Source organism: Athene noctua, chromosome 1 (genome assembly GCF_965140245.1).
Source record: "Athene noctua chromosome 1, bAthNoc1.hap1.1, whole genome shotgun sequence".
Classification (NCBI taxonomy): domain Eukaryota; kingdom Metazoa; phylum Chordata; class Aves; order Strigiformes; family Strigidae; genus Athene; species Athene noctua.
In genome coordinates, this window is record NC_134037.1 from 183,534,970 (window position 1) to 183,560,884 (window position 25,915).

The 25,915-nt window shown below is 41.6% G+C and overlaps 1 protein-coding gene across 1 annotated transcript in view; it reads left to right on the plus strand.

Annotated features, from left to right (window-relative positions):
• Nucleotides 1–4,505: 4,505 nt before the first annotated feature.
• MID1 (midline 1) overlaps nucleotides 4,506–25,915 on the plus strand; it is a 152,945-nt gene continuing 131,535 nt past the window's right edge. Inside the window, exon 1 of the mRNA XM_074907293.1 lies at nucleotides 4,506–4,612. The gene's annotated coding sequence lies outside the window, so the exon portion shown is untranslated. The remainder of the gene's footprint in view (nucleotides 4,613–25,915) is intronic.

The following is a 25,915-nucleotide window of genomic DNA, read 5'->3' on the forward strand; positions in this document are numbered from 1 at the left end:
CTCTTCCTGCAGGTGCCAATTTGAAACTGCCAAGGGACAGACTATAAAAACCATTAGAAATTAATTTCAACACCAACAATTTGGGTGTGAATATTACCTTTTCCTCTCAAAGTGCAACAGTTTAGCTGCTTGTTTAATTAAAAAACCCATGTATTTATTTTTTATCGGTTTTATTTATTGCAAATTAAGCCAAATCTATTTGTGATTGACTTCTTACTTGAAGATGTTGATCTTCAAGTTATGTTTCTTTCTTTCTAGCCTATATGCTGGCTCATATTTTTCCCTGCTGCAACTCTTTCAATCCTACCATATAATCAGATCCTGGGGTCTGGTCTCTCTCTATTTGGCACAGCTCCATAAGGAGACAGAGTGGTTCTTCTGTCTTTAGCGTATATTGAATTCTCTGGGCCCAGAAGGATTTCCATGGCAGCTGGAATTCAGCTAATGAAAGTCTTTTTCTCCACTTCCCATTCTGCGCTCCCCCTGCAGCTGGTGCAGACCTAGCTTGGTCTGGACTGCATAAAATGGTGTTGCACCAAAAAAAACCCCTCCAGTGACTGAGTAATTCCACAATTAGGCTGCTTTGCATCTGCTCTACCAGTTCAAAACTGTTCCTGTGTTTGGTACTTTATTGGAAAGAATGAACCTAATTAAGGAAGGTTTATTTAACAAATCAGAATAAGCAAAAGTTTCAGATTTTCAAACAGTACTAAATTTTTGGTATCAAGATTGTTGTCTTTGCCTTGTCACAACTTACAACCTTCAAACTTGCCCACTGCATGATGAGCACTGAACTAAGCCTTATCCCACTAAACTCAGCTAAACATTTCTACAGTGAGTTGGCATGCTGACAAAGAACATACAACGCCAATGTTTTAGTAGACATATGTGATATTTGTACATAATGTACAATTTGTAACTGGTATTACATGGTGGTGGGTTTTGCTTCACATTTATAGGAACTCTAAAAGCTTTTTGACTACTCAAACCAGCTCAGGACACATACTAAAATTACTTCTTTATCTTAAGTAGCAATAGAAGGCAGGATTGTGAGTTAGCACCCAACACCCTGAGCTCTCACAAGTACCTGATAACTGCTTTTGCCAGATGGGAGCAGAACAACATGGAGCACACTGAAGTTCTTGCTGGTCAATGCTGCTGGTGACAGAGCACAGCTAAAGTTACCCTGCCTTGCCTCTGCTTTAATGAACAGGACAACACGGTGCTTGAGACATAAGGCTAGATGGAGGGCTTGTGTGTCTGCCCTTTTTGCCTGGGAGGTGCTTGGTGTGTGATAAGGAGTGTGGAGACACCTGCAGTGAGCAGCAAGGTCAGAGCTACTTTGGTGCTTCTGTGACTGCTGAAGTCACTTATAGCTCCAATGGCAGGATAAAAAAACTCAGGTTGGATAAGGGGGATCTGACCATTACTACTGATAACCAGAGTTCACAGAACGTAAAACTGCCACTGGTTTGGTGTACTTGTGGCCATTTGTCTTTTAACTTGAATTAATTCTGTCAGAATCCTCTAAAACTATCAGGCTCCTAACCATGGCTCGGTCTTGCTCATACAGATCTTTGCTGTCAGTGACTCCTGAACTCACACCTTGGCATCACCTCCTCTGGCTGTCCTCACCTCTGTAATTTCCCACTGGACAGACTGTAAAAGTTTCCTCCTTCAGGGACAGAATCTTCTTTCGCTTCCCCAAAGACCATATGACTTTCTCACACATGCACGTACACTTGTGTTATAGATGTGGAACTGAATATTCAGAGAAAGGTGGAAAAGCCAGCACTTGTCTTCTTGTATCCCAAGTGGCAATTCCTTTTCCTCACATCTAGCTATACCATTGTGTCTTTGGATGCTGACTACCTTCAAAACCAGTGCAGATGTGGACCTTCTCTCTTCCTCTCGTGTCACTCAGAAGACCTTAAGTTGTTAAGTGCAGAGCCTGGTTTTCTGAATCCCCGCCACATGACAGTACTGCTGCCGTGCGGGTTGATCATGAAGCACGTTCCTCAAAGGTGGAAAGTGAATGGTGGAATTAGAATGCAGGCTGTCTATGACATTTAAGTTATTTCAGTAAAAAAATACTCTGCACGCTACCCTGAATGTGTGTCATTGACAAAGGTTTTTTTTGAATGATTTTCTTTTTTGCTAAGACTAAAAATGAGTTTTCATCCCATAGAACTGATTTTTTGGTGCCACATTCAGAAAAACACAATTCCCATCCCTGTAAGGAGTATATGTTGTATGTGAAAAGGTGTTCACTGCCAGAAAAGTTCTGCAACTGTTTTATTTATTAAATATTGGAGTTCTTACTGAATCATTTGCTATGTTTCCACTCTGAAACTGTCCCCAGACTCCCTTTCTTAAAGCCCTGAAACCAAATACAAGGTATTGGGGTGAGTCCTTTAGAATCTGCTACTAATTTTGTAAGTTTTGCACCTTTTGCTAAATCACTTTCACCATGAAAATTTATCCCTAACGCTCTAAATACTTCAGAAAAGCATTTTTATGCTTCCTTTGAATGCGTTCTGGAGAGGCTTCTCCTAGATTTAACCACCGTAAAAGGTCTTCGCATACCACATACTCATTTCAAGTGACACGTGTCCACTGAGCTATGTTTGGGGAACAGAGGACAAGCATTCCTGTTAAGTGCTCTTAATGCACCTCTCTGTGCATTGCAGCTGCTTCGAGCTGTTGCACAAGCTTGCAGGACTAGACCGTCACTGGAGAATTACTAAATTGTCTCCACATTGGTTAGGGTAAATGGCTGGTCTCACTCTTATGCAATGTGCTGTGTTGATCTCTGGAAATAGCTGGTTTCTGTTGTACCTTAAAGCATATAAGGGGATCCTTCCACCTGAGGACATGCACCAGGCAAGAGCACAGTCAGCCCTGGAAAAAGGGCATTAGTGCTTTAAATCAAGTTTTTCCTCCATCTGTGCCTTTCTTCCGAGTTGGACAGTGACAGTGTTACACAAACTCCTTTCTTGGTTACACTTATGAGAAAAATCATTATTGTCTTTAAATGGGAAAGCAAATGAATACATTTTCCAGACCTTTTCTTCCTTTCCCTGTGACATACCCAGTGCTGGAGCTTAAAAGGAAACATATTTTAGGAAGCCTTATATTAAAATCCTGGCAGCACATCTTTGTAATTTTTTTTTTTTTTTTTTTTTCTGCAGCTCAATTGAGTAAGATTTCTTGTACTGATAGGAATTTTTCTGGATAGTGACTACTTTTTGCACTTATTGATAAAAGCCTTGAAGAAGCAAATCCCTGACATTGGGGCTTTTTTTCGGACATCGGATATACCCAATTGTCCCCTGAGATCAAAAGACAGATTTCCATTTAGAGTGGACCAGAGAGACTAACAGGCTTCTGAACTGATACTAAGTTAGAGGCAAAGAATTTTGAGACGAGTGGATGGTATGGAGATTTGTATTTCTCTGGATTTTTTTTTTTTTTACTCCAGAAAGGTATAACTCAAACAGCAATTGCACTTCAGATTTGAGATTTTTCTTTTTGCCTTTGTTGGTTTATTTTAATAAGAGCCACCAAGGGGCAGCAGATAGAAGCTGATCTCGTTAAAATCTTTAGGAAAAAAAAAATCTTTTTTTTTTTCTTTTAAGTTGCATTTTGGGTCCAGTGTTATCTTGCACAAAGAACTAAGCTTCAGGAATGAGGAAATCACCCCGAAAAAGGGAAAACAGATAACACACTAATGCTAAGCATGCTTAAACATTTGCCACTGAAACAACTACAGCTTTGCAACAAAACATTTCTAAAGCCTATGGATTCACGCACATACTCCTTCCAGAAGACAGACACTTGCTCTTGATGTAGACAGCACGCTGTATTTTAGTATTTCCTGCTCATGTCATTACATAATTTACTTTCTAATCTGATGTGAGGAAATTGGTGCTTCTGGAGTGCATGTGGATCTGACTCGTACGGGATACTGCCACTTTACTGGGCGGCTGTTTCTTCGTCACTCTGATGTTTCAGTAGTTTCAACTGGACATTCACAATTTCTTGCCGAAGCCCTGGGAGCCCGTTAAGCTTTAAGCAGACCCAGAGCAGTCAGATGAGAATGGGAATAATCTCTCACACCGCAAATTGACTTCCCTCTTTGTAGCCCTAGACACTGTTTCCAGCTGCTTTCAGTCCTTTAAATCCTTGAAAGCTTTCCTAATCCTCATGTAGGCAGCCTTTATGTGCTCTACCTCCCTCCCCTTCCTCCTGATTGGCGAGGCTATTTCATGGCCTAATTCAGCCAACTACTACATCCCTGGGCTGCGGTTTGAAATAAGAGCCAGGCGGACAGTTGCCTCCCCGCTCCCGACTTTTAATAGGCTGGTGGAGGAAGGTTGGGAAACTTGACATTGTCTTAAGAAGAGTCCCCCCAGCAAAGGATAAAAAAAAAAAAAAAAGGAGGGGGGGGGGGGGGGAGGAGGAATAAATAATAGGAGGGAAGAGGAGGAGGGGTGGGGGGGAAGCTTGCTTACGGTGGGAAACTTGATGGATTTCTGCCCTGCCGACAGCAGCGCGGTGTGAGCAGCCCCTTGCCGGCTGGATGGATGATGGGAATCTCACCATGAGGCAGGTAAGGAGCCGCTGCCCGCCGGGGCCGGCTGGGCGAGGCGAGCCCCGACAGCCCGGGACGGGACCGGTACCAACCCCTGCGGAGCTCTGGCTGCCTTTGTTGGGGGTTTTTTGGTTGGTTTGTTTGTTTTTGGTTTGTTTTTCTTGTTTGTTTGGGTTTTTTTTTCTTCTTGTTTCTTAGCCTTGTCAAAAATAAGTTTCCAGGGTGAAAAAGGAAAAAAAAATTAAAAATGTAACCAAGTTGAGGGGTTTTGCTTAATCCTCCCGGTAGGTAGCGATGCCACGCAGGTCATTGTGCCTTTTGGGTTTGTCTGGGGCATGAAAGCGGTTTGCGAGGGATGTAAATCAATTCCAGTTTGCCATGGTTTAAATGTATTGTGTAGGTTGTCTCGCAGCCCTGTTTGTGACATGCGAAAGGAAAGAACTTGCTGTGTTATATGCCTAAATATGCCAATAATTCAGCCCAGGGATAATTTATTAAACAGCTCTGCATGAGTGCTGTGCCTGCCAGTGCTTTAATCTTCTGATTGTTTTAAAATGTAGTTTCAAGCTGTCTTACAGCTTCACAGAAGTACTTTAAAATGGGTTTTCTAGGGATTTTTTTCGCTAAGATTATTCAAATGAGGATGTTTGGGGGTTTTTTTTCCAAGACTTCTGTTCACCTGAGGAGACAAAAGGAGCTTTTATTCTTGCAGTTAAAAGGCACAGTGGTAAAATGTTTTTGATTCTCACTGTTCATAGTTTTACAACAACATTCTACGGTTAGAAGAGCCTTGTGGGAGCAGGGAAAACTGGCTGGGCTGTATCTCAAGACTGAATCAGAGATCTGTCCCAGTTTAAAAAGCCTTGCCAGTCCACTTCCGAAACTTGCACTTAATATGTTATTTTCTAGGTAGGCAATGGGTAAATATGAGGAAATGAGAGAAGTTTTCTAGGTTCTTCTTTTCTGTGTGGGTGTTATTCATTCAGCTCTCAGTGGGACTTTTATAGTGCATGTCCAGGGAATGCATGTGTGAGGATTTTGCACCTGTAGTGCAAATGGAGCATTTGTTTTCTGCTCACTTTCTGAAACCATGGTGGGAAATCTCAGCTTCCGTACAACAGTTTTCTATAAGTTACAGGAGGTGGGGAAGGCTGAAGAAAGAGAATGATGAGAGCAGGAAAGGTACTTCTTTCTCCCACTAGCCAAAAAAATACTTTTATAGCTCTTTAAAGAGAGAGGGGAATTCTCATCCTTGAGAAGCAACATGAAAGGCATTTTATACACTCAATTTGGTCAGCTGGATGCACGCAGTCTTCAGAAATCATTATCACCACAAGAGGGTACTTTGGCACAGGGGGTTGCCACTGAGGAATGAAAAAGAAGCAGAAATGTTACAAGATAGCAATAATAAAAAGTAAAACGCTCTGTGAAACACGTGCATTACTCCCCTGAAATACTTCTACCTAAAGAATAAGGCTTCGTGAGTGATGAAAATTCATAAGCGGTGGGTTAAAAGAGCAAGGCAAAGAAGTCAGAAGGGGGGGGCGGGGGCGAATGTCAATACTCACACGAACCTTCGGTCTCCCTCCAAAAGAGGGGGACAGGGAGGGCGGGAGACATTCCAGCCTCAGAAGAGGTGCAGGCTCAGACACAGGCGGGGCCCGGCCCAGCCCCATCCGTGCCCCCCCCCCCTTTCCCCCGCAGGAGCGCAGCGAGGGGTACGCGCGTTCCCGTGGAGGCTCCCCCCGCCCCCCCGGTCGTATCTCCTCCGGGGGGTGGGGGGGGTGGAGCCGGCAGCTGAAGCGCTGCCAGAGTTTGTTTAAACACCTGCCTGAGAGTGCGGTTTCTCTCCCCCCTGCCAAGGGAAAAAATTAGGCGTATTTCCCCGGGTTTGGTTGGTTCGTTGTGCACAAATATTTTCAGTTTGGCAGGGAAAGTCTGTGCGCGCTGCTAGGGCCTGAGGGGCAAAATCCGGGGAGCTGGAAAGCGAGGCGGGGCAGAGCCACTGGGCATACCGGGCCGCAGCAGCAGACTTCATGTTGTAGTGGGAACTGAAGATTGTGATGAGCTATGAACTAACCGTACAAAATGTTTAGGAAATCCATTACAGCAGACACTTGGGAGCAGGAAAGTCATGTGCAGCTGGAGCCCGTGCTCCTGCTTCCAGTTTGAAATTGCTATGGGAAAGAGGAATAGACAGAAAGTGACTTTTCTATTGGCTCCTTTTACAGCCCTTCCCTTCAGAGGAGCTTTTTTTTAGCTACTCTTCTGCCTTGCAATCCTCCTTCCCTACCTGTCCTGTTGCTTTCCCTGTCCTTCCCCTGTGCTCTCTTCCCCATCCTTACACCAGCTGGCTATAAGGCAGAGGGGGGGTGGGTTAACTCCCTCTTACCAGGATCTGGGAGCCAGTGCTCCCACTTTGAAGTGCTTTTAGTGGGAGCTGCAGCTCAATTCGGGGATGCAGAGTTAACCATCAAGCAGGCAGCGTGTTGCAGGTGCTGGAATGGAAACCCTGTATTGTGCTGATGACGGATCTGACCTAAAGACAGCCCACAGGTACTGAACAATAGCACATAGCAAGACAAATGCACTAATTTCCCCAATAGAAGTGCAGGAATTACTGTAGGAATGTAATATACAGCTTGTTGAGTTGATTCAACTCAACCTACCACTGTGCCAGGCCAATAATCTCTAGCAGGTAATAGGCATTGGTGTAAATGTTGTGTTGAGATTTGTAAATGAGATGGTATAAATAACCATCATTTTTAAAGGATAATTGAAAACCTTAGCAAGAGGTATCTTGTTGATATCTGATGGAATGACCTCACATAAAAGTACCCTGGTTGCCATGTACCTGTAAAAGTTTAAGCATCCACAGGAAATATACCCATTTGTGTGTTCTAGTGTGCTGTAAGACTAGTGTTAGGAAGCAGAACGGCAATTTTTTTAAAAGTATCTGACATGGTTGCAAGACCAAAAACTCAAGTAACCTGACCAGAAAAAAATCCATTGCCAGTAACACATTTTCTGCTTTGCCAGAGTACTTGGTTCAGTTTGTTACTTAAAAAGAAATTCCCAAGTAAGGAAACTTTCAAGTGATGGAAACTCCTGAGATGTTCAGCCTTCATGTGGTAGAGTGGTGGTTTTGTGTGGCTGGATTCCCTGAGTTTGCTGTAGAACTGGAGAGGGCACTGTGGGCTCTGTTTTAAGTTCCCTAAGTCTACTTCACAGAAAATCAAATGTTTAATGAATTTTAATACTTCCATTTTCACTCACTTTCACCCATAACATATCTCTGAAGTGCAGCTCATGGGAGTGTCATTGACAACAAATGCAACTCCTTTTTTTGGCCTCTTCCTACTAAAGTTGCACTGACTTTGATTGAGGCAGACTGGATCCCTTCGTCACGTGAAGAGGTTCAACAGAAGAACTGTTAACTGACAGGTCACCTAAAAATGAAAAACTGTGTTTCTAAGCCACTGCAATTATTTATCATGGCTGCAGTCATATAGCTTTTAGCATGCATATAATTCACGAAGTGAGTAGGTGCTGCATACAATTTCAGTGCAAAACACATGCAAAATTCAAATTCATACCCTTTCCTTACAGCTGTTTAAGTTCTTGGCATGTGTTTCTTATTTTCTTTTGCATACCTTTTAAAATTCTTAATGTGTTCCTCAGAAGAAAAGCTGTATTCTTATCCTGGAGTGCTGTAATCCTTAGCCTTGTCTTAGGAAATTCTCTTTTAAAGTTCCTCCTGGGAAGTTTTGTTGTTTGTTTGGTCTGTAAGGGAAGCGTGAACATCTCGGAGAATGGTGCTTTTTTTTGCGTACCTTGCAGAATAAAGAAAACAAGTGTACAGAGTCCACAGGCTGGGAGTGTATCAGTTAATTAGCAGCTGGACATTGCTCAGTAGGAAGCCTGGGGAGGTTTTTTGTGTATGTATGTATGTGTGTTGTCTGCTTCCTTTGATCACTTGTGTGGTAAATAGACATGCAGGGTAGCTATAGCAACATGTGCTGTAGGTTGGTGGGAACAGAGGGGACGGGATCTTCGGACAAAGGGTAGTTTGTTAGAGTGGTTGGTTCTGATTAGAAAAAGGTGGCACCAATCAGGGCATTTAAAAACATCAGTTTTGCAATATGAAAGTGGATGTTATCAGTTTCAAAGTAACATTTGTTTCTGTAGCTCTGAAAGGGCAGATCATTTGGAAGATTGGGGAGGAAGGGGGGGGGGGCGGTAATTAATAAAAAGCAGAAGCAAAACCCTGTACCACTTTTGAATGTGAAAATGTTCACTCTGGATGTGCTTTTTCTGGTGTTGCTGCACCATCTATGCATTTTGCAAGAAAGTATTTGTAGGAGCCGAATTACCACAGATGATGCTACAGATAGTAGTGGTTTTAAAATACAGCGTCAGAGATGCAATGATGATAAACTGATGTTACATAGTACATCTGATCCATCACTTTTCTCCAGTTTCTAAAAGTCTTATGTCCAATTTGTGATCAGAAGATACTGTACCCATTTCAGCAGCCTACCTGTAGAGGTCAGACTTGAAGTTTTCAAAATCTTCACAATAGGATTTCAAACTAACGCTACAAAAATACAAAACCAGGCATAGCCACTTTCCTCATTAACTCTATGTGGAATACTCTTAAAATAATGTTGGTTAGTCAGTGTTGGGTTTTTGGAATAACAGTGCATTCTGCATTGATGGCAGCCTGAAATATGTCGCAATTCAGCCTCATCTTGCATCTTGAACAGAACCCAACCGAAAGCTTTTATTAGTGCCTGAATTATTTAGATGTGTATCTTCCTCTCTCTGATCCCCACCAGGCCTCCTGCCTTTGATGAGATCTGGCTCTGGCTCTTGTCCTCCCGCCTGCCCACACTCTGCTGTGCTGGCTGCCGGCTTCCCACTGCCGCCTAGTCCCAGGGCTTCCCGGCTGGGGAGGGACAGGGAGGCAGGCAGCCGTACCGGAGGCCTTCCACAGCTTCTGAGCTCTGCAAAAAGTTGTCAGACCTCAGAGTCCCTCCGCAGAGTAGCACCAGAGGTAAGGGGTCTGCTGGAGCCTGGGGTCGAGGAAAATGAACTGCTGGGAACAAGGATCTCGCGGTGGTGGATGCTCAGGGGATATGCTGAAGCTCAGTAAATGCTTCAGCATTTGGAGAAACGATTTGATTTGGAGAAACACACAGTTTGATTTGGCTGAGGGTGAAGACTGAGCTGAGAGAAAGGAGCAGACCTGTATGTGTATACAGCCATGTGAATAGCCTTTTGAATGTGTTCTGGAGTTTGTTTGAACTGAATTTCAGACTTCTTAGAGTACTTCATTCTTCAGTCTGTTCTTGGGTTTGAAGTCTTTTATTGCAGTTGTGCAGCTTAGAGCTTGTAATGCTTTAGCAAGCTGTAAGGAATTACTGTATATCCCTGAGATCCCTGGCTTGCAGTGCAGAATCCACCCTGACTGAGAGCTGGGAAAGGCACTAAGGGGTAGGAAAGCTGATTTTGATCTCTTTTCTAAACAATAAAAATAGCTCTTAATTCTTTAAAATTATTTCCTATTTGCTGTCATGTCATGGTTGGTTATCGTTATTATTTATATCTTCCCAGGGGGATGTAGGAAGACAAAAAAGCTGGCAAATAGGCGATGTTTGTTTGGCCCTGAAGTATGATAAAACTTTTTTTATTTCCTGAGTGTTGAGATAGCTGGGTGCAAGAACAATTTTAAGATAGTAAAACAAATATAAGAAAGTCCTGGCTTTTACTCCTGGCTTAGTGGGACAGTAGTTGAGGAGATCCACAGGGCTGATATGATTTTTCATTGTAGTGTGATAGACTGTAAGGAAAATATTTATGGAGGGATATTTAATGGCCCCAGAAAGGAGCTGGTGACATTCTATGACATTCACTCCACATTTTGGGGTGAGGAGGCTGTCATATTTCTTGTGCTTTTGGCGGTGCTGACAGCTTCCCGTCACGCTGCACCCCGGCTGCCTTGTGCTGCCCGTGCACCTGCATTGCCTGCCACCTCTCTTTGGCACCCCTGCATCCCAAGCAGGTGCCCATGACTAATGACATTAGCTTGGCTCTTTGGGTCTGCAGGTATTTAATTACTGAACAGCTGCAGCAGGAGCCCAGAGAGGCCCCCCACCAGTGAAGGAGGTTGGACTTTGTGATACTGGCGAGCCGATGTGCTATTTAGACTCAGGTGAAGAGAGAACTTGCTCACATGAGATCCCCCTGACCACCTCTGGGATCTCCCCTTCTGTTTTTTTATTAGAAACCTTACTTTGAGCATTAGCTGAGACTGATGCTTTCTTGCAAAAAATACTGAGAAATCAGTATTCTATGGCAAAATGGTTCTCACAAAAAATACTTTTTTTCAGTAGTTGACCCATATGGAAGCATCATCCCTCTTTTTATTTTTTATTTAATTTGGTTTGGGTTTGTATTGGGTTTTATTTGTTGTTTTTTTTTTTTTCTTCCTGAGAAGTAATTGGAGACATAAAGAAAGGAAACAAAAAGAGAAACACTACACATTTGCATATATATGCGTATATATCTATTCAGAATTGGAGTTGCCAAGTTCAGCCACTCTGTCATAAGAACAGCCAGAATCTGAGTTTCAAGGTACTCTTCATCACCATTCAAGCTTCAAAAGTGTTGGAGGGTGTTTTATCATTGGAATAGATTGGGTTTTCCCCCCTAAGATTGTACCCTTTTTTGCAAAATATCTGTATTTTACAGGAGGATGTGAACTCCGTTGACAACTCCTGCTTTGTGGACCACCAAAATCTACCTCTGTCTCCTGCCTCAGCTTTTTTCCTCCTTCCCAACCAGCTCCAGCTGCCTAGGGCCTTGAGCTCTCAGCCTGCTCTCTGGTCCCACCTCAGCTCCTGAGGTTGGGATACAGATAGATACCACTCTCGCTTCTTGTGTTTCTGTTCTTGTGTGAGTCATGAGAGGCTGTAGGTGGAATCCTACACAACTCTGTTTATAGTCTCACTGAGAAATACACGTGCTGTAAATCTGACGTGCAGAGGAACAAGAGCAGGGGAAGGGAAGGCTCCCCTGAGGAAGGAAAGGACTGTCCCTTTCAGAACACTGCATGTGGATAAAGCTTTTAGGCAGGGACACCTGATGGCCAAGCACAGAACAGATTTGTCCACATGATGCTCAGGAGAGTGTATACGCATGGGTTCTGCCTTGTGTTAAGTGGCATCAAAATTAGTGTGCACTTTGCTCGCTGACTGATGTTAGCTATGTGGACTTTGGTTTTGACAAATAATATGCAACTTATAAAGCTTAATTTTTTGCCCATATGCAGTTATGCTGTTCCATAAGGCTTAGTAGCACCTATTGAAACAAGTGACCATAAAGAGTTAATGACTTCATTTCTATCTGGATAACCTCAGAAGTATAGTTTAGGCAGAGATTTCAAACTGGGAGTTAAGCAGTTCAAAAGTGCACTATATTGTTTTGGTCTAATTAACACAACATGGTGATACGACATTAAAGCAGAGTGACAACACTATACGTTGATAACAAGGGACATTAATGCCTGCAGACACAGTCTACATTGTAAATATCTGGAAAAAAAAGGCTTATTATGTTAGATAGGTCAATGTGATTTGACCTAGTTTTGCTTTGCTGCTTGGAAATTATGTCAGTATTCATTATGTCATCTCCTTGGATGAGCAATTTAACATCCTTTTTGCATTGCAGTGTTGTCCTAATATTTTATATATATTTACTTGTTCTCTAAAAGGATCCTTCAGGCTAATTCTAGAGATCTGGGAAAAACTGATACAAAACAAAATCCCCTGAAACTGGCTTCCCTTTTATGTATGTCCTCTGTGCAACAAAAAGGAGTGAATTTAATCACAGCAAAATTATAGCTACAAAATCTGAAAAGTATCATGTCCCTTTTGCATGTAAAGCTCATTAAAGCTCGTGAATAAAGAATGACTGTGCTACCTCATGTAGCCGTGTATGCTTTTCCTGTGCAGGTTTTTCATTGCTAGAAAATAGTATTTTTGGCTTTAACTGGATGCTTATGTAAAATAGAGTGGATTAAAGGAATCATGCCATATACTTTCCTTGTGAAATGTAAGGTCTCATATGAAGCCATCAGTATTTCTCTTGAAAAACTGAGGTGGTTTTTTTAGTCTTCAACAAAATGACAAGGATTTTCCTTCATATTTATGTTTATGCTGGTTTTTATCTCTCCTACCATCTGGACTTGTAAGGGAAAGACTTTCGTTTCCCAGGACTCAAATTGTGGTACATCAGGGAACAACTAGCAGATTAATTGCTACTGTTCTTTGCTCTAATAGAAAAATAATCTGTTGCTGTTACAGTATTTTGGTAAATGCTAGCAAATAAAAGTTCTGTGTCTTTCTTAGTTTTACCTATCCACTCACAGCTATGCCTGTTACTGGTGTGTAACCAATGAAGGGTATTGCAAGGTTGCACCTCTTGCTTCTTAGCCTTTCTTGATCCAAAAGCTCTCAAGCTTGTTTTTGCTTCTGCTGAAGTCAGTGGGATTGGGGAGGTGGGGTGTATTCCCCCTTCAAAACTGGGTGTTATTGTAGTTATTCAAGTATGTCTGTGAGTAGATTTGCACCTTTGTGACAAATGCCAGCCAGATCAGGTAGTAGTGTGAGAGCAATACCGTGATTTCTTTCCTGTTGGATTTTTTTTTAACCATTTTTATTTTAATTTGTATTCTCTTGAATAATAAGAAATTTGTTCTTCAGTTTCAGCATGAGCTTGTTCCTTGCAGTGTTGAAATATTTTAATGAGAAAGAGCTGTACAGGTTCCTCACCATTTCTTCAAATACATCTAATCTTCAAAAGGTCCTGCTTACTCAGATTTTTCAGCTCAAGTAAAATTTAAAATTGTAATAGCTATCTGAAGTCTTTGAATATACTTCAGATGCAAATGCTCCTACATCCCTTGTTAACCAGCTTAATTGGAACAAAAACCCAGTAAGAATGAGCGTTCAGAGGTGCCTCTTCTGTGCTATAACATTTGCTCTTGATCCCTAATTAAGCCTTACTACTGAAGGTTAAAAAATCCTCCCATAATTTAACTCTCCTTGAATGTCTTGACTGCAAAAGAAAGTGTCATGGGAGAAGTCTGCTACTGCTTCCCATGCTCCTCCTCCCTTTAAAGAGAACTAAAGTGTAAACTGCTTATGAAAGATTAGCAATGACTGGAAATAAATATCATGTATCCCCAGAGTAGTAGAAGCCTCCTGCTTGAGGGTGAAGATGAGTGAACTGAGAACAATACTATTCATACAGCTAGCAAGACTGCTGACCTGACTATTGGACGAGGGAAAAGCTGTGGATGTTGTCTACCTGGATTTTCAGAAAGCATTTGACATAGTTCCCCGTAGAATTCTCATAGAAAAACTGGCTGCTCATGGCCTGGATGAGCGAACGGTCTGCTGGGTCAAGCACTGGCTGGATGGACGGTCCCAGAGAGTGGTGGTCAATGGAACTAAATCCAGCTGGCGTCTGGTCACAGGTGGTGTTCCTCAGGGCTCGGTGTTGGGAACATTTCTGTTCAACATCTTTATTGATGACCTTGATGAGGACATAGAGTGTATTATATTCACAAATGACACCAAGTTAAGCAGGAGTGTCGATCTGCGTGAAGATAGGGAGGCTCTACAGAGAGACTTGGATGGATTGGATCGGTGGGCCAACGTTAACGGGATGAGCTTCAATAAGGCCAAATGCCAGGTCCTGCACTTGGGCCACAACAACCCCCAGCAGTGCTACAGGCTTGGGGAGGTGTGGCTGGAGAGCTGTCTGGAGGAGAAGGATCTAGGAGTTCTAGTTGACAAGCAACTGAACATGAGCTGGCAGTGTGCCCAGGTGTCCAAGAAAGCCAACGGCATCCTGGCTTGGATTAGAAATAGTGTGACCAGCAGGAGTAGGAGGTGATAGTCCCCTGTACTCTGCACTGGTGAGGCCACACCTGGAGTATTGTGTCCAGTTTTGGGCACCCCAATATGAGAGAGATATCAAGGTGCTGGAGCGAGTGCAGAGATGGGCAATGAAGCTGGTGAAGGTCCTGAAGAACAATTTCTATGAGAAGAGATTGAGGGAGCTGGGATTGTTCAGTTTGGGGAGGAGAAGGCTGAGGGGAGACCTCATCACTCTCTACAGCTACCTGAAAAGACATTGTAGAGAGGTTGGTGCTGGTTTCTTCTCACAGGTAATTAGTGATAGAACAGGAGGGAATGGCTTTAAACTGCAACAGAAGAGGTTCAGACTGGACATTAGGAAAAAAAACTTTTCACAGAAAGAGTGGTCAGACAGTGGAGTAGGCTGCCCAGGGAGGTGGTGGAGTCACCATCCCTGGATGTGTTTAAGGGTTGTTTGGATGAGATGCTGGGGGATATAGTGCAGGGGAGAACTTGTAGAGTAGAGCTGATGGTTGGACTCTATGATCCCAAGGGTCTTTTCCAACCTGAATGATTCTGTGATTCTATGACTGTGCATAGATAGGGATTCACAGAAAGTTCTGATTGGACTCTGGAGATTATCTGGTCCAACCTTTTCTTCAACACAGGTCACTACAGCAACTTATTCAGACAATCATGAGCATTTCCAGCACATGAGAGTCTACCCCTGGACAGCCCCTTCCAATCTTCAGCTGCTCTCACGGGGGAGAATTTTTTTTGCTTATATCCAGACAGAATTTCTCTCAAAGCAGCTCATGCCCCAGCCTTTTGTCCTGTCAGTGTGCATCCTTGTGAAGAGAGTAGCTCCGTGTCTTCTCTAACTGACTTTTTAGATATTCAGAAAGTGTGATTAGATCGCCCTTGAGCCTTCTCTTACCCAGGCTGAGCAAACCTGGTTTATCCAACTTTTCTTCAAATGTTAAAATCTCCAACTCCCTAATAATCCTGGTAGCCTCTGATGGACCCTTTCTCATCTCTTCAACTGAGGGAACCAAAACTGGTCACAGTATTCCAGGTGTGACCTAATAAGTGCTGAGTAGACTGAAACAGCCATATTACTTGATTTACTGACTTTACTGTTGCTAGTGCAGCCCACGAGACTGCTGGCTACCTTCCCTGCCAGGCACACCACTGGATCCCATTAAGTTCTCTGCCTGCCACCACCCCCAGGTCCCTTTCAGCAGAGCTGCTTAGCCCATCAGTCCCCAGCTTGTGCTGCTGCTTGGGATTACTTCTTTCCAGGTGCAGGGCATTATATTTATCTTTGTTAAAGCTCATATTACAGCTGTGTTGAGAAAGTTACTTTACATCCTCCAAGAGAGGCTCCCTGGCCAACATAACAGAAAAACCCCCAACCTAATCCTTTCCCCCTTTAGCTTGATCTTATTGCTTGATTGCTCACAAAAGGCTTTGGTTATTTTTCAACCATCATCTGTCTTTCTGGACCAGAAATCCTGGAGTATTAGATCATGGATCTTGTCTAATTTGTTATTTCCATGATTTTTTTCTATTGTCTGTTTCTGTGAATTTTTACCTGTAAATATTGTAGAGGAATTAGCTTTAGGACGACAGATCGTGTCGTTGTGGTCTAGAAAATCTGGAAACTGTTACCAGAGAAAAGAGGTTTGTAGAGAAATGCAATTTATTTCCCTGTTTGTCTTAAGTTGATGAGGTAGGTATTCCCCAAGAGAGACTAATAACCAATGGTGCTGATTTTTTTTTTTCTGAGGTTCCCTTGAGTTTTCAGACTAATTCCGGTACATTTTCCAAGTCCAAGTGATTATTTTTTTTAAACCTCTTTGGATTGAGCCTTGCTGCCTTCTACTCTTACCCTGCTCTAGGATTTCTCTTACTTCCTCCTCGCTTGTCTGTCCCTAGTTTTTTGGCCTCTGTCTTTAACCTCCTGCTCCATCCCCAGGCATCTGGATGACACTAGAGCTCACAGAACTGTAGGGTAAACCCAGAGGGAAGAGAGGGGTCTTAGAGAAAGAGGGTAAATGCCATCTCAATCCTTTCCTTTTCAAATGTGCTTCTAACCTCATCAGGGAGTTAGACTTTGCCAACTTAGGACTCCTGTCCCTGTCAGCGTGCAGCTGGAAGTTTGAGCATAACAAAGAAGAAAGCTGGTAGCACTTTCTTCTCCCCTCTCCTCCCCTCTCCCTGTCCTCCTTCTATCATTGAACTGGTATAGGACATTTTCCTTGACACTCCTAAGCTTGAAAATAATTTTTAGTCTTTCTGAACATCTTTTGGTGGATGTTCGTCCCATTGGTTGGTGCTATGCTGTGGAATGACTAAATGGGTTTGTCTTTTTGCAGTTCTTGAAAAGAGGTAAAGGAAGGGGAAGAGAAGAGAAAGAATGTAGCAGCTCTGGCTGTTTGTGTGCTATTCCTACATAACAACAGGGGAAGCAGATCTCTATTTTTCTTGACAGCAGTACACTTTAAAATTCCAGGGTGCATTCCGGAGACTAGACTAGGTTACTCAGAAAATAAAGTACAGACGAGAGGGACAGAGAGAGGCCCAGAGGGAAAACAACTATGTGGGAGAGGAGACCACGAGGAGCCTGCAGAGAAGGAAAGGATTACCAGACTCTCTTCTTAAAATTGCATTAGGAAAGCAGAGGAAGCAGCCTTTACACAGAAATTGTAAATTATGTTTTTTCAAAGCCTTGAGGATGAAAATAGGACTTTTCAGTGCTACAGAATCAGAATTTGCCTTGGTAAGCACAGATGCAAGAAAGAGGAATAGTTCGTAAAATTAAAGAGCTTTTAGGCAAAAGAAGGAAGGCAGCATACACAAAGGTAAGAAGGAAAAAGAAGACCTCTGAAGGCATACAAAGAGGGTTAAACGCAACAGCCACTGTAACTTCCCATTCTTTCTCCATTAAACTGTCTGACCTATCTTTTCTTGAAAGAACCATTCCTGATGGTACGTGTCCTTTACAGGTCCCTTTGTGTTGCACTCTAAAGGTGTAATGGGATGATCAGTGGAGTTGTGTTTTATAAATCCTTTGGAAAACTATTTTTCTAGCAAGCTTTTCTTTCTAACAGGTATGAAAAAGACACTGCAATATTCTAGGGTGATGGATTTTTAATGTCTCTAAAAGCAGCTATAATATAAGGTTTAGTTTTCTGATCAAACTGCAAGGCTTCTGGCTTTCTGAATCTTGAGGTCATTACATAGTGTGTGTAAATAAATGTTTTCTACCAGGCACTGAAACCTTGTACATGAGGGCTAGAGATATATATAATCTGTTAAACAGTCAAATGTACCAATAACTTCATGTATCTTCATTTCTAAACTTTGTAAGCCAGGCTTATGGGACAGCCTTGATGTAAAAAAAAATTAGGGATTTTTTTTACCATGAGGTTCTGTTAAAAAAGAGCTTCATTCCAATTATAAGACCCATACTCCTGGTGATCTTGTAGATCTTCCTCTGTATAAACAAACGCTCACCCTGCAGAAGTGACAGTCTGGCTGTTAACGAACAGAAAAGCAAGCCCATGTTGCTTTACTTTGCAAAAGTCTTACTCCCCAAACCAAAATTTTTCCCATGCAATTTCATGACTGCAGTTATATGGGAAAAGCTAGTTTTTATGATAAAGACATTTGATGTTGTGGTATGTAATCTCAGTTAAAAGTACAATGAAAGATGTGACACCAGTTAGAAGCTATGGACAGATATTATACAATGCTGTACTTAAGGCCAGGCATAATTCCAGTTATTAGAGTTGAAAGGTGACTGACAATTTTCCCAGCTTTGGACTGTTTCATTTGAAAGTGCTGTGCAAGGACTTATCCATTAGAGATTTAAAAAAATGCATGTTCATGTGCTTTGCTGAGCAGATATAACTAAGTGATATTAGGATGGCATATGCACTGTAGGTCATGAAGCAAGCTTGGGCGTTTAGTCATGTTTGCAATAGATATTTGTTTACTTACTCTGTTCTCTTTCTTGTGTAGGGTGAAAAGGTTACGTATGTCTTCAGGTGATAATTATTTAATTAATAGGGGTGGTTTTGCTCCAGATCAGAAGGTCAAGAATCTTTGCCTAGCGTGTGGGAAAGAATGATACTCCGAGTGATTAACACCCTGAGGAAATTTCTCTGAGTTTATTTTGGCTGGTCTGTAGTTGATAAGTCCCTTGGCTAATGGCATGCCCAGCTCCCCGTCAATCACCATTTGCAGAGCTTAACTCTGAAGAGCAGTTATTAGTCACATATGTTGTCCTGTCAACTCTCGTTTCAAAACCAGAATGCAAAATGGCACTGTAGTATTTGGGCGTTTTGTTTCCATTTTGTTGCTGTTAAAAGACTCCAATTTTTAAAAAAGGAAATACAGGAAGGCTCTTGGTGAAAGTCTGCTTATATGAAGAGTCTCCATGCCACACTGCTTCATTCTGTAGGCAGGAGAAGTCTGAGAAAGGCCAGGAGAATGGAAATACTGAACAAATTCCCATGGCTATTGCCACTTGTGCCCTAGGCTGACAGGTGAGTGCTATATGAGGAGCCTCTAATGATATTAGAGATTGTATATGGATAAAAATGATAACGTAGCATCATACCTTTGGTTGTTTTAATGGTACACACGTTTGTCTAGGCTTGTTTCCATAGAGAGTTGGAGGAAAGGGTGGGGTTTGTGTCAGTAGAGTGTTAGCCAATGTGTGGTCCAAGGCAGCTATGGCTTCCTGGTGTAATGCTGCAAGGAGAGTTGCAAGAACAACAGATCCTTTGTTGGCCACTCCATACCAGCTAGCTGAAACTAACTGTTAATCAGGAAGGGGAGCTGGACAGTGACATACCAGAGAGCCTTTGGAAAATTTTCTCATGCCTTGGTCTTACCTGGAAATGATAATTAAAATCATGACTTTGGAAGATGTTTTGAAGTTTACATACAGTTTTACTTACAAAAAGCAGTAAGAACCAATGATATTGATGATTTAAGAAGACATAGGAGAAAGCTTCTTACCGTAGGGTTGTGTCTTTGTGGAATATACTTCTTTTAGAATGGTAATCTCTTCCCCAGCAATATCCAATCTTTCTTCTCTCCCCAACTCCCTCAAAAGAAGCCAAAACCCTTCCAAACCAATCAACCCACTAAAACTGTTTCATTTTCAGATCACAGAACCCTAGAATAAGACTGAGTTACTGTGCTCTGGGATGTAGCTGGGATGAGCAATAGTTTTGTTCAACTTGACTGTATTAAAGCACTAATACATATTATAGGTAAAACAAAAATATTTGTATTTAATGGCAAAATTAATTGAAAGAATTGGTTTTTACTTTTTCATTAAAATACTCCTGTAGAATTGTTTTTTACTTTTTCGTTATGTACTCCTGTAGAATGTGTATATTTTGATGAAACTGAACTTCTCAACAGGGAGCTGTTCTATCAAAACAAAAAATTGATCTATTCCTGTGATCTGTGAATGAGACTGAAACACTCATTGGAATTAAAACATCTGGTGAAAGAGGAGGTGAAGAGTTCACATGAATTTTTAAAAAGTTATTTCATTGTGAAAGTTTGTGTCAGACCAGACAATATAAAAGAGACTTTATGAAATGTAAAATGTCAAATATTTTAATTTTATTAAAAAATATGTTTGTGTTTCATTATTGAAGAACAAGCCTCCAGTAGTTAGAAGCACTTAATCTGATCAGGTCTCTTGATCCCTATAATAACAAAATTGGTCTTTTTTATAATCACAAGATTACTATTATATTTTAGCTATTATGGAAAAGGTAATGAAATGGTGGATAAACATCCTTAGTCCAGGCTATAGTGAGGACCTTGCTAGCTACCTTGAAATAAACATTGCAGGTACCTTGTTTCTTCATAGCTTTTGTAACAAGATAACAAATGTTTATTTTATTAATTCTTCCTCCCTCACCACACCTCTATCCAGACAGACATGCACGTACCTTTCTGAGAAGTGAAGAAAAAGGGCCTTAAAGTCTGCATGAGGCATCAACAGCAGGCTGTGTTTAGATATCATTTAATGATTGTCCTGAAGCACAAATTGATGCAAAATTTAGTAGTGATGTGGAAGAACAAGGGACCAATTCCAGTCTCAAATATAGTTGCTTAAATATAATTCCAGCAGTGATGTTCCAGTAGCTCAGAAGGGTACAAGGAGCACCCATTCTCAAAATCCTGATTATACAACTAATGAAATGAGTCTTAATGTTTCATAAAATATTTAAGGGAGATGGTATAAAAGATCAAAAGCCATAAAGGCCTCTAGAATGTCTCAGAATGAAGGAAACAAATGGCAGCTGTCATCACACTAGTAGGAAATTCCTTGGGAGGAAATAGCAAATGATACTAGGAAGTGGACTATACTTGTACTAAGAAGAGCTGCTTAAAATACACTCTAAATCCCCAAATCTGAACTGGGGAATTTCTGTTCAGACTCTAGATGCATTATCAGCTTAACTTTGAGCATGTAAGATGTTGACCACATTTTCCAAATATTAACAGAATTTTGTTTCACTGGGTGAAATAATTCACAGATGTTTTACCATGCCAAAATTTGGCTGTGGTTTAAAGCATCTCATTAAAGGTTTGGTACTGGTTGTATTTTTAATATTTTGCGGGTTTATCTTTATTTTATAAATGCAAACATGCTGAGACAGGAAACCTGGACTGGGTCAGTTTGTGGCTCTGTTACAATTTCACATCTCCATATCTCCATGTACAACTGAGGAGTTACTTATTCACCCAGTTTGGGTGGTGATCCCCAACTCTCCCAAACTAGCAACATAGGCATAGCTGGAAGTAGGCTTCTACTTTCATGTCAGCCACTATACATCCCTTATTCACCTCAGGGGGAAGACACAGATTAAACCAGTTTATGCTGCAGTTTATAGTACCTCTCTCTCTTTCCCTCCAAGTGCTTGGAAAGTCAGGGAAGCCTTCCTGCAATTGAGTAGAAGGCATCGTGGAGTGGTTCAGCTGCAGTTGGAGGAACCACAGGAATTGCCCCAACAATAACAGAAACGGGAACTTCATTGTGAAGAAACAATAGAGTGAAAATTGTAAATACCTGAGTGAACACAAGTTTATCTGTGTTACTAACTGGGTTTTAGACATCTGGATCTAAATCTGTGGCTTACTACTTACATGAAAAAAAAGAGGAGATATATAAAGAGGACATGAAGATTCAGGCCTTTCCCATCAAAACCTTGCATAACTAATCTTTATCATCTCTGCAGTCTGTCTTCAAACTATGTATGGCTTGACATACAGAGCTAAAACCTTCTCATGTTATGTGGGATGTTCACTTTAACTTAAGGAAGAAGAGTGGTGGGAAGGCTGGGAAGGTTTTAAATAAATTGTGGTGAAAGATATTTTATTAAACATGGGTTTGATCTAGGCAGAACAATATAGAATAATGGAAATAATATTCATCATTGCTGATGCCTGACAAGTCAGGTTTAGTGAAGGGGTGCGGTGTTAGTCTTTCTGCAAGGTCTAATACAGCATGAAGGAACAGGGTGGGGGAAAGGCATCTCCAGTAGGTTTGGGACTTTTAAGAAAACAATAAAAAATTCATGCTAGCCTTAAATACAATAGTAGTCTTAGTTTTCAGTGTTCTCCTCTCATCCTTATTTAAAAAGATTAAAATGGAAGTGTTTGGTTTTAAGACAGAAATACTATTTACACAATGAGACAGCGAAAGTCTGTCCTGCCTGTAAAAGACATACCTTTTAAAACTGACTTCAGCAGAAAATCCAAATGAGATATTCTGTAGGTTTAAAAGAAGCCATTTTATGAGCATTTACATGTAATTAAATATTTGCAAGAAATTCAGTAACCCATTTAATATGCATGAGGGAAGGGATGCCATTCAGCGAGAACTTGAGGAGTGGGCCAATGTGAACCTAATGAAGCTGGGGCAATTCCCAGTATCAATACAGACTGGGTGATGAGTTAGTTGAGAGCAACCCTGTAGAGGGGATTCTGCTGTATCAGAAGCTGGGCATGAGCTGACAGTGTGCATTTGCAGCCCAGAAAGCCAACTGTATCTCAGGCTGCATAAAGAGAAGTGTCACCAGCAGGTTGAGGGAGGTGAATTTCCCCCTCTACTCTGCTCTCATGAGACCCCACCTGGAGTTACTGCATCCAGCTCCGGGGTCCCCAGCATAAGGACATGGATCTACTCAGGTGGGTCTAGAGGAGGCCACGAAGATGATCAGGGGGCTGGAGCACCTCCCCTATGAGGACAGGCTGAGACAGTTGGGGTTGCTCAGCCTAGAGAAGAGAAGGCTCCAGAGAGACCTTATAGCGGCCTTCCAGTACTTAAAGGGGGCCTGCAGGAGAGATGGGGAGGGACTCTTTATCAGGGAGTGTGGTGATAGGATGAGGGGCAACAGTTTTAAACTGAAAGAGGGAAGATTTAGATTAGATATAAGGAAGAAATTTTTTAGAATGAGGGTGGTGAGATGCTCAAACAGGTTGCTCAGAGAAGTTGTGGATGCTCCATGTTTAGAAGTATTCAAGGTCAGGCTGGATGGGGCATTGAGCAACCTGGTGTAGTGATGTCCCTTCCCACATTGACGGGGTTGGGCTATATGATATTTGAAGGTCTTTTCAACCCAAACCATTTTATGATTCTATGATTTTTTTTTCTTTCTGTTTATTTAGGTCCTGGTTTAGGCAACATCATGAGATGCCCTCTTTTAATAAGCCATTCTAATTTTGATTAAACTATGCATGATTGCATTCCAGGTAGTGTACTAGTTTAACTGGAAATATTCTGGATATACTGCAGTCTTGTGATGGAAATAATATGGAAATACAGTCACTGACAATGGAGCATTATGTCTTAGCCCATTTGCTGCAGGCTTCTTTTATAGTGGGTGGATATAGTACTTCCAGAACAGGATTCTTTTTTGCACTAAAGCCATTTAAAACTGACCATTTAAATTCCTTCCCTGAAATGCCTAATGAGTATAAATGGATCTCAGGATTAGCAGGATCTAGTCAGTAGGCTTCTATATTATGGGCACCTCTACTTCATCAGAAGAACTGAAATTTAGTATAATTTAGAGTGGGTTTGTTTTCTCTGACATCTGTTGTATCTCATTCAAAGATGGCTTTATAAGACATGCAGAAAAATCTTGCTTTGTTGTCTTTCTGACCTAAAATCAGGTGAGGTGGATTTCAGCCTTTGTAGAGGATATGACAAACTAAGGTTAGCAGAGTGGTACTACAGTCTCCTAGCAGACAGGGATGATTTCTTCAGCAGAATTCATACTACAATTTATTTTAAATGCCACTCTGTGATATTTAGTCACAGTGAACTGAGCGAGGGCACAAACTAACAACCTAGTTTCAAAAACGTTAACTTCAGAAGCATTTCTCCCACCCAGAATGTTAATATGGCTGAAATGTATTATACCCTGTAGGTCTCCTAATGGAAATCTCACCTGTGTTTCCTAATTCATGCCACACACTTTTGTCTTCATAAACCAGGACTCCAGTCATGGCTATCTCCTGTCTTTTCAGTATCTTCCACTCCCACTCATTCCCATTCCCATGACTTCACCTTTTCCCATATGCTCTATTTCTGAAACTCAGTGTTCCCCACTTTCCAAACTTGCCCGTGCCTGAACCCTCAGTCAGATTTTCCTGAAAGTTCTGAGCTTTTGGCATATTCAGTGCCTGTGTCCATATTAACAAGTCATGCTGGACCAGTTAACAACAGATCTGTAGAGTGAAATGATTGGTGCAGAGTATTCAATACCCAGACTATGTGCGTTTTACTCTCATAGTGTCCTTCTAGTCAGGGCCTGAGGACTGGATACTCATCTGGAGCTCATCACCTGACTTATTTCATCTGAGAGGATGAAACTTCATGCGCTTTAGCATCAGTCAGAGATATGAACTAAAGCTTGATTAATGGAGAGGATTGGGTGATAGTTTTCATGACCTGAACTAAAGCACCAGCAGGAAGACATACAGCAAGCACAGGGGCTTCTGCTTTGCAAAAGCACAGATATCCTTAAATTAGCATTTGAACTTCTCCTTTCCCTAATACTGATTTCCAAACCAGGCTCATCCTGAATGACGATGCTAAAAATGCAGATACAGCTAATGAGCAAGCCACACTCAAACTGCTCATATGGCACATTGGTGTGACTATCCCTCAGTTAAAAGGTTAAGTTATGCATGAGTGAATTTAGGTATTCTGAGCACAGCAAAAATGATGAAGGTCAGACTTAGGAGGAGGAAGATGGTTTTGGGTCAGAGGAGTACTAATGCGAAACAGTGTTATAGTGCTAATCCTTTTAACTTCCCCTCTGGGCTTTGTTGCCAGACCCCTACTGGGGCCTGATTATTCAGACTTCACTCTGTCTTCCCAGGCATCCCTTTCGAGCAGAGCTGCCTCTTTCCATAGTTAACAGGGAGCTGAACTGCAAAAGGCAGCTAGTGTTTCTTCAAGGTGGCTGACAGCTTTTTACTTTTAAAACATTGTAATTCAACTAAAGGTACAGAATATCTGCTGACCAAGCATATGAATGTGTTTAGGAAGCTACACTGCTCAGAAGTATGGGAGTATTGTAGCTGCGTTGCATTATTTCTTATCTCTGCAAACCATGGAGGGATCTCTTCTATAGAAAAGCTCAGGAGTACATAAAGGCACTGTTGTTTCTTGGAGTTAGTGAAGCTATGAAACGTATGAACTTTACCCCTTGTCTCTACAAAAGGTCTGCCAGTTCTATGAATTTTAAATCCATGGGAAATTTTTGTTGCCCTCGGCCATTGAGTTTCAATGGCTAAAACTCTTTCTGAAGTTATGCTTGAATGCTATTTTCTTTATAGCCTCCAAAATGACACCTTATGCTTTTCCTGCATTCATAATGCTGAGAAAAAGATGAACAAGTGTTCTCTGTTCAGACAACTGTCTTATATAATCTGATCTGTTTGCCTGTTTGAATGTAGTGATTTAACGCCAATAATTCCAAGAAATAGGAAAATGTGTTTAGCAGTTAGGTGTTTTAAAATGTGGGAATAAAAAGGCTGATAATATGATCCGTGAAGGAATAGCACATGCAAATGGGCTATAGGGCACAAGAAACCTGGAACAGTTTCCTGTGTAATGAGCCATGCATGGCAAAGACTGTAAGGAATGGCTGGCAGCAAAGAGCTATCTACAGTGATGTAGTAATTTTATGTTCTATTAAGGTCTTGTTATTTTAGTATTTAAGCAAAATTATGCTGCACAAAAATATGAAGGCTGTTGCACAACTCTGGTAAGGAAGAAAATCAAACTGCAAAGTGTTGGGCTATCATTTAGAAGAATTACATTCATCAAATTATGATTTTT